Below are 8,900 nucleotides of genomic sequence, written 5' to 3'. Positions count from 1 at the left end.
GTTTCACAATGGTGTATGAGGCATATCCTAAGACAAACAAACAAATCATTATCTAATATTAAATATTATTTAAGAGAATTTTCTAAGTGATTTTCACAACTGAGACAATGTTTCAGTAAAAAATAACAATATATTTGTTATAATCATTGTATTTCAATTTACTGTATCTTCTATATTTCTATTAGGTTATTGAATGTGAGTTTTTGTTGTTCTTTTGCTTTTTACATTTTCTCAGAATACAGTTGTCATACAATATTATATTAGTTTCAGGTGTACAAGCCAGTAATCAGACATAACTTTCTAAGCAATTATTCTGATAAATCTGGTAACCATCTGACACTGTACATAGTTATTACAATATTATTGACTATATTCCCTACGTTTTATTTTATATCCCTGTGACAATTCAGTAACTGTCAATTTGTACTTCTTAACCCTTTCACTTTTTTTTCACCCATCCCTCTAACTCTACGCCATCTGGCTACCATCAAATTGTTCCCTGTACCTATAAGCCTGGATTTGTTCAGCTTGTTCATTTATTTATTTTTTTAGATTCACCTGCAGATACATATGTATTTATTGTCATTTTATTATTCATATTTTTAAATCTTTTTTCTCTTCTAAAAAAAGACCTTTAACATTTCATGTAATCCTGGCTTGGTGGTGATGAACTCTTTAGATTTTTCTTGTTTTTTCTTCTGAGGGAAACTCTTTATATGCCATTCTGTCCTGAATGATAGCTTTGCTGGGTAGTGTAGTCTTGGTGGTAGGTCCTGGCTTTTCATTTCCTTGAATACTTCTTGCCAATCCCTATAGGCCTTCCAAGTTTCCATTGAGAAGTCACCTGTCCGTGCTGTGGGAACTCCCTTGTAGCTAACTAACTGTTTTTTTTCTTGCTGCTTTTAAGATTCTTTGTCTTTAACCTTTTGCATTTTAATTATAATGTGTCATGGTGTGGGCCTCTTTGGGTTTATCTTGTTTGGGATTCTTTGTACTTCCTGAACTAGCATGTCTATTTTCTTCACTCAGAGAAGTTTTCCATTACTATTTTTTCATATAGGTTTTCAATTCCTTGCCCTCTCTCTCTCTACTTTCAGTCACCCACATGATGCAAACATTGGTACACTTGAAGTTGTGCCAGAGGCACTTATACCATCCTCATTTTTTAAATTCACTTCTCTTCTTACTTTCCATATTGGATATTTCTGCTTCCTTATCTTCTATGTTACTGATTTGATTCTCTGCTTCACCTGCTATACTGTTGATTCCCTATAATCTATTCTTCATTAAAGTTAATGCTTTCTTCATTTTTACTAGTTCTTATGTTTTCTAATTCTATTTTATGCTTTCTATCTCTTTGTTTTAGTTCTCACTTAGTTCATCTACTTTCTCCTAAGTTCATTGAGAATCCTTATAACCAGTGTTTTGAACTCTTCATCTGTTTAGCTCATTTTTATGGAGTTTTATTCCACTATTTCATTCAGGACACGTTTTATTTTATTTTAATTTTTTTCTCCTTATTTGTCATCCTTCCTGTGTTTATTTCTTTATAATAGGTAGAGCTGCTATGTCTCTAAAAAAATTTATATATTTTTCCAAAGTTGAGACTAAATTCCAAATAGGAGAAGAAAATATTTTTATATTGCATCTTCCAAGATTAAAGAACTACTCAGTGTTGGGGGGGGCAGTTATGTCATACAGGTTTTACTGAAGAGGAATATAGAATATAGAAATACAGGTAAAATATTTTTTGGCAGATAGATTAGCAGTCTGAAAAAAATGTATACCCTGATTACTATTAGCAGAATGAAATTAATCAGGAAACGGTATTCGAATTTCCATTTTGGCAATCACCCTGAATTTTTGCGATTATGACCCATTTCCACAAGTGTTCTACAGAAGAAAGAAAATAGACAAGTTAAAAAATCACATTAACCCCCCCAAAAAGAAACGAAATACCTCTCCAATCAACTTTTGGTGTATTGCTATTCTCTTTAACACTGACATTTAACATTAAATATAACATGAATATTAGTTAGATATTCTGCTCCCCGGAAAAGAAGTGTGTAATGTTATTCTTGCTCTGTGTCAGCTGGCCTGAAGGAATCAAAATGAAGTTATTATTCATGTCCCTTTTATGTTGACATACATTCTGAAGGAGCCTGTGGTCAGAATCTAGGTAGTGAGCTTTGTTAACTTTTCATGAAATGTCTATTTGCATAAAGTTTAAGGGTTAGGTAGCTCCCCAATCTCTTACCTTGTATTATCTTAATTAGGCATGTACTTAATATCTTCTGCAGTGCCCATATTTTTTAAACTCTCTCTCCTGACAAAAATTAGTTTCCTTCCCTTTCCTTTTATTCCAAAGTATACTGAAAATATCTTAATAGAACCAGCCTGGACACTTTTCATTCATGAATACTTTTCTAACCAATCTGATCCACATTAATTATGATTTCTGAATTATAGTGACTCTATTCTTCCCTATTATCTGTTTTATCTGGAATAAATCCTAAGTGAGTTACCAAGAGTCATAGACAGAATGACTTTAAAAATTCACCTTTCTAAATGTGACCCAGAATTTATAGTATTTATGGATAACTTTTTTTAATTAAGAATGTCTCAGACATATATGTAGCAGGTGGTTTTAATAAAAGGTTGAATGTATTTTATTTTATTTTTGATGAGAATACTTACTGTGTTTTATATTTTTAATTATATTTTATTGATTATGCTACTACAGTTCTCCCAACGTTTCCCCCTTTGCCCATTTTACCCAGTACCCCCCACTCCCTCAGGCAATCCCCACACCATTGTTCATGTCCATGGGTCATGTGTATAAGTTCTTTGGCTACTTTATTTCCTATACTGTATTTACATCCCCATGACTATTCTGTCACTACCTATTTGTACTTCTTAATCTCTCCACCTCTTTACCCATTCCCCCCCACCCTCATCCCATTGGTGACAATCAAAACACTCTCCCTTAGCCCTGGCTGGTGTAGCTCAGTGGATGGAGCACGGGCTGCAAACCAAAGTGTTGCAGGTTCGATTCCCAGTCAGGGTACATGCCTGGGTTGCAGGCCATGACCCCCAGAAACTACACATTGAAGTTTCTCTTTCTCTATCTCCCTCCCTTCCCTCTCTAAAAATAAATAAATAAAATCTTAAAAAAAACACATTCTCTCTGTTCATGATTCTGCCCCTGTTCTTTTTGTTTGCTTAATTTGTTTTTATGGATACATATCCATCAACAATCCATTCAAATGTTGATGGGTATGTATTTATCGCCATTTTATTGTTCACAGTCTTCATTAAAAAAGACCCTATAATATTTGATATAATAATGCTTTGGTGATGATGAGATTCTTAGGTTTTTTCTTGTCTAGGAAGCTATTTATATGCCTGTCAATTTTAAATGATATCTTTGCTGGGTAGAGAAATATTGGCTGTATGTCCCTGCTTTTCATGACTTTGAATATTTCTTGACAATCCTTTCTAGCCTGCAAAGTTTCTCTTGAGGTATCTGAAAAGCAGAATTATTGGGATTACCCAGTAAGTAACTGACTGCTTCTCTCTTGTGCTTTCAGGATTCTTTCTTTATCTTTAACCTTTGGGATTTTAATTATGATGTGTCTTGGAGTGGACATCATTGCACCCATGTTGTTTGGGATTCTGTGTGCTTCATGGACATGCATGTTTATTTTCTTCACCAAATCAAAGAAGTTCTATTTCATTATTTTTTCTAAAAAGTTTCCAATTTCTTGCTCTTTCTCTTCTACTCTGGCACAACTATGATGTGATTTTTGGGATGCTTGAAGTTGCCTCAGAAGCTGCTTACACTATCCTCATTTTTTCTGGATTCTTTTTTTTCTTATTTTTCCGATTGGTTGTTTTTTGCTTCCTTATGTTCAAAATCATTGATTTGATTCTCATTTTCATTCACTCTACTGTCGTTTCCCTGTAAGTTGTTCTTTATTTCAATTAATGTATCCTTCATTTCTGACTGGACCTTTTTTATGCTTTTGAGGACCTCAGTACATTCCTTGAGCATCCTTATGACCACTGTTTTGAACTTTGCATCTGGTAAATTGCTTCTCTCCATTTTGTTGAATTGTTTTTCTGGAGTTTTGATCTGTTCTTTTTTTGAACCATGTTTCTTTGGGCCATGCTTCTTTGTCTACTCACTTTGGCAGCCTCCTTATGTTTGTTTCTGTGTATTAGGCAGAGCTACTGTGACTCTCTCTCTTGGTATCATATCCTAATGTAGTAGGTGCCCTAAAGGATCCTGTGGTACAGCTTCTCCTATCACCCAAGCTGGGCACTGAAGGTGTGCCCTTTGTGTGGACTAAGTACAACCTCCTCTTGTAGTTCAGCCTTGGTTGCTATTGGCAGGTCTATGGGAGGGACTTACCCAGACCAGTCAACTTTAAGGACTGGATGTGACCATGTACCATCAACCTCTGCTTTCTATGCAGGATCAGCTGTGCAGGGTCAGGGTGCTGCTGCTATGACATGGTCTGTAGCTGTTCACTGGATTTACAGGCCCTGGGGTTTCCCAGGTGGCATAGGCCAAGGTCACCTCTGACCTGTGTTTTGCTCTGGTCCACCCTGCCTGAGGTATAGAACAACCTGAAATGGTTGCTATTTGTACTGGGCTTGGAGATTCCCAGGTGAAGCCAAGCTGTGAACTAGGCTGGCTGTGCTGGGCCTAAGGCCTCTTAACAAGAGGTTTGGGGGATGGAGGCTCACTGAAACTGGCTGTTGCTTGTTTGAGAGGATTTAAAGTTGTGAAGCATGAGCCAATATCAGCCATTCATATGAAAAAGCCACCATTTACAGCTGTAAGTTGAATGAGATGGAGCCTCAGGGGATCTCCAGGGCAGAGCAGTGGTAGCCACGTTAATGGAGTCTCATATATGGCACCTGGCTGCTGGCTCTGTGGCTCTGTGAAAGGAGAGTTCAGAAGAGAGACAATGGGCTCTGCCTGCCTTTTTGTCAGAGAGAAACTCTTCCCCCAGCTCTTTGCTTGATGCAAGACCCTTCAGTTCCTCCCTGTATGCCTCTGGTGCCTTTCAAGGTGCTATCCCAGTACTGGAACTCAGAGTAAGTAAGTCTCAGTAAATATGTGAAATGATTTTTTAAGATCTGCTTGGGAGTCCAGAAGTTTTTTCCACTGACTTAATCCCTACACTTTTTTTTTTTTTTCAGCCAGAAGTAATGGGGACTTATTTTTCTGGCACTGGAACTCTGGGCTGGGGGCCTGGTGTAAGGCTGGGACTCCTCACTCCCAAGATATCCCTCTCAAATTGTTATCTACCACTCATGTGTGTGGGACCAGCCTGTTTTACATCTCTATCCCTCCTACTGGTCTGGATTCCATAATAATTTACAGATTTCTTTAATTCCACAGTTGTCCGACACCCATTCAACTTGAGTTCTGACTGTTCTGAGTGATGGTTGTTGTATAATTTAGTTGTAGTTTTGATGTTGCTGTGTGAGGAGGTGAGTCATGTTTACCTACACAAACATCTAGACCCTGAAAGCCTCTTTTAAATCACTGTGGTGTGCTAGGTTAAAGGAGTGAACTTATTTTGAGCATTTTTCAAGTGAATATGTCATAGAAGGATTTGTGGGATCAACATAAATAACAAAGACCTAAAGATAAAAAGTCAGAGGATTAACAGGATGAGTACTGGAGAATTTACCCCATCTCTATGCAAGACCCAACAATAGAAATGATCAATTTGAACTTAATCCCTCTTTCTGACATCAAGAAGTAGTGATTTAGAACAAAGAAGTCTTTTGTGAAATGCCTTGTCTGTCTTTACAATCAGAGTTTTAGATCATTTGACATGTTTTTGAAAATAGCCATGTTCTTCAGTACTAACATCAGAATAAATGCATACACCATAACACTCAATACAACAAAACAAATATAAACAAAATAATAAGTCTGTAATGCCAGCCTTTTTTTATTGGCCTTTGTTAAAAGCTCATTTCTTTCAGAGTCATGATTTTTATCTTCAAACAGGCTTCTAGCTCTTAAGTATAACTAGCTAACTTTATGCTAAATGTAGTAACAAAGTTTATTAAAAGAGAGCTTTTTCTATTTTCATACTTATACTCCAAAAACTCACTTCTGCTTTAAGAAGGATTACTTAAATTCATTAGACTTCATCTGCTTAGCAAACTTTAAAATGGTAAACTCCCATTGAAACGTTAAAATACGCTGTTTAAAAAAGAACAATATTGACAGTTTTGCATGAGTTTTGTATATCAAATGATTCTATTGTCATACACATGTATTTCTTCAACCTCTATAGGTTTCCTGGTTTATTTAGATAACAGAAACCTGTGATCCACCATGTGGATCATGGTGGTTTCACAACAGGGGAAATGTGGGCTCACTAAAGTTTCCATTGTTTAAGCTTAATTAGAAACCTGCAATTTTCTTAAAAAGATTGAGACTGAGGCTAGGGTAACTCCCAAGCAGGACAAAAAAAAAGACAAAACAAGATAACAGAAATTAAAACTGAGAAGAAATAGGTTAAAAAGGCAAGTTGAGATATAACCTAGAGATTAGAAGAAAATTGAAATGCTTGGAGTATTTCTACTGAATGAGCTAAAGTTTAGCTTTAGGTTATTTGTTGCAAAACAAAAACAACTCTGCTTAGTTACACAATTTTAATAACCACTAGATAAATACAGAAACATTACAAACATACAAAGATTGCTAATTGATACTTACTGATAAAGCAAGAGTATCTTTGACAAAATTCTTATTAAAAAATACAGTGGTGTCCTGGCTGTTGTGACTCAGTGGATTGAGTACCAGTCTGTAACACAAAGGGTCTTTGGTTCAGTTCCCAGGCATGGCATGTGCCTGGGTTGTACACCAAGTCCCCAGTAGGGGGTGCTCAAAAGGCACACATTGATGTTTCCCTCTCTTCTCCCTTCCTATCTCTCTAAAAATAAATAAATAAAATCTTTAAAAAATGTTACTTCTCAAAATATGTTGCCTTTACTTGAGCAACCAAGCATTCTACCATAGACGCCACAAGAATTTTACCTAATATTGCAGAGCCCCAGTAATTTTATATTTAAAACAAGCAAAACATTTCAAGCTAGTGTTCAGTCTAATTTTTTCTCATTCAGAATAAGTTTTTTTTTTTTTTACAGATTTTTTTTTTAAGATTTTATTTATTTTTAGAGAGGGAAGAGGGGGAGAGAGAGAGAGAGAGAGAGAGAGGGAGAGAAACATCAATGTGTGGTTGCTGGGGGCCGTAGCCTGCAACCCAGGCATGTGCCCTGACTGGGAATCGAACCTGCGATGCTTTGGTTCGCAGCCCGAGCTCAATCCACTGAGCTACGCCAGCCAGGGCCATAATAAGTTTTTAATAATATATTAGAAAATGTCTAGATTTAAACAATATTGTTTATATGTTCTATAAGATAAACTACTTATATATTCTATATTAAGTTAATCAATTGAGATCACTATTTATATGAACTAATATTTTTAAACATATAATGATGAAGAAATTTCTGCCAAAATAATAATTTTAGTTAAACATATTCGATCTTTTCGATAATCATATATATGTAAATAGAAGTATATATGCATGTTTTTAAAACATACAGCTTTTAGTATAGTTTTATATTTACAGAAAAGTTGCAAAGATAATGTCGAAATTTCTCATATACCCTTCACCTATGTTCCCCTGTTGCTAAGATAATTTTCATGTCACACAATAACAAAGAGACCAACTTGATTTCATTACAGAAATCCAGATTTTATTTGAACTTTGCTATTTTGTCCACAAGTGTCATTTTTTTTTTTTCTGGTGTGCAGGGGTGGGCAGAGACAATGGAGAATTATTGGTTAATAGATACAGAGTTTTAGCTTATTAAGATGGAAAGAGTTCTGGTGATAGGTGGCGGTAATGGCTTCCAAGCAATGTGAATACACTTAATGTCACTGAACTGTACACTTAAAATTTTTATCTTGCATATGTTTTACCACAACAAAGGTAACAAACAAGATCTATAATGGAAGAACATGTCTGATATGTATGCAAAATATTTGCAAAAGATAATCAAATTTTCATTTAAGCAAGGAGATGACAAAAATTTGAACTATGAAATGCCTTGGAGAAAGGAAAAATTTAATCAAGCATCCTTGACAACATGCTAATAACTAGAACTGCTGGTAAACCTATTAATGCTATTAACAAGATGAAAATTCTTACTTTAAAATGTCTCTAGGAAAATATATGAAATTTGTCAAGACTGTTTATTTAAATACACATAGAATTGCAGTTATAGGGCACATAGCTGGACAGAGGAGAGAAGTTATTTATGCAAACTCTTAACTGATGGCTTTTAAAACACAGATGCCTCATAACTGAAAAGGCCTCCAAATGTCCCTCCATATATTGATGGAAAGAAATCTGTCAAAACCCAAATGCATTCATTGAGAAGAAAAGATCACTTTATTGACATCTGTCTGATGGAGTTTTATATAAATAATTTTTCATCTTTAAGTGTTATTCTGCTTGTAGAGCTTGTAAGAAATCCTCTGATTTCTTGATCATTACTAGAATCTGGTGCTGGATGAAATCTGTTATTTACATTGAGTTTTAATTGGCAACCCAAACCTTTGTGCTATCATATATGAATTATGTGATAAAAAATCAGTTGCAAAGTTTAGAAGAGTGAGAATTAAAAATTTGAATGTATGGGGATAATTTAGTAATTTTAAAGTTATACATGAAGTCATATTAATAAAATTGAGATTGCATAATGAAGTTTCATTTTAATATGATCGTGTATCCCTGGCTGGATAGCCCAGTTGGTTAGAGTATCATCCTTCCCCAACCACCACCCCCATGTGCCAA

This window comes from Phyllostomus discolor, chromosome 3 (genome assembly GCF_004126475.2).
Source record: "Phyllostomus discolor isolate MPI-MPIP mPhyDis1 chromosome 3, mPhyDis1.pri.v3, whole genome shotgun sequence".
NCBI lineage: Eukaryota > Metazoa > Chordata > Mammalia > Chiroptera > Phyllostomidae > Phyllostomus > Phyllostomus discolor.
This window is presented reverse-complemented; position numbering follows the sequence as displayed.